The sequence below is a fragment of the Mus musculus genome, chromosome 6 (genome assembly GCF_000001635.26).
Source record: "Mus musculus strain C57BL/6J chromosome 6, GRCm38.p6 C57BL/6J".
Classification (NCBI taxonomy): Eukaryota; Metazoa; Chordata; class Mammalia; order Rodentia; family Muridae; genus Mus; species Mus musculus.
The window spans coordinates 93,171,325-93,172,039 of NC_000072.6; the positions used below are offsets into that span (position 1 = coordinate 93,171,325).

The 715-nt window shown below is 43.4% G+C and overlaps 1 annotated feature.

Annotated features, from left to right (window-relative positions):
- Window positions 714-715: part of an enhancer, noted in NCBI's record as "VISTA enhancer mm1713", that runs on past the window's edge. NCBI's record gives its function as "enhancer in: heart[5/7]" and the evidence as "EXISTENCE:transgenic organism evidence [ECO:0001131][PMID:17130149]".

Genomic DNA, 715 nt, shown 5'->3' on the forward strand with positions numbered 1-715 from the left:
GATGGATGGATGGATGGATGGATGGGTGGATGGATTGATGGTGGGTGTCCCAGTGAGTGTTGAGCATGTTCCCATGAAGTCCAGGTCTTTGGGCATTGCTTTCTGCATCCATCTGAGCCTCTCAAGGGTGAAAGTGTAAGTGAATGTGGAATTCAGTTTATGTTCAAAGGCTGCCTTCCCATCCTGACAGCGCTGGAGCACACACGTGTTTACAGAACAAGCTGGATAACAGAACTGAGCTTGTACAGCTAATTCCACAGAACTGACTCAAAAGATAGTTCGCACGATCCAAGAGACTTCGTCTAACACAGTCAAACAAAGAAATGTTTCAGAGAAAAACCTTAGAGCTGCTCCAATCCACCTGCCCCATGTAGTATTGTATAGCGTCAAACTTTTCTATGACCTGGCAAGTGCCCCAGGCTATTTATATATATCAAAGCCTATTTAAAATCCTGAACAATGCTGAAATGTTTAAAGGCAAAATTGTATGATGTATACCATTTGTTACAAAACCATCTGTGTAGAGGCTGTAGAAGAAAGGGGCTAAGAGGAAACCAGGCTGGCCATGAGTTGTTCAAAGATAGGTCGGGGGGAGGAGATAAGGTTGGCTTATTGCTTTCACCATACCATTGCACAATGAAGAGAGAAAGAAAGATGGTTGGTATAATAATTGTGTAGCAGCAGAGAACTTGCAAGCAGGCTCAGTTTTTAAAGG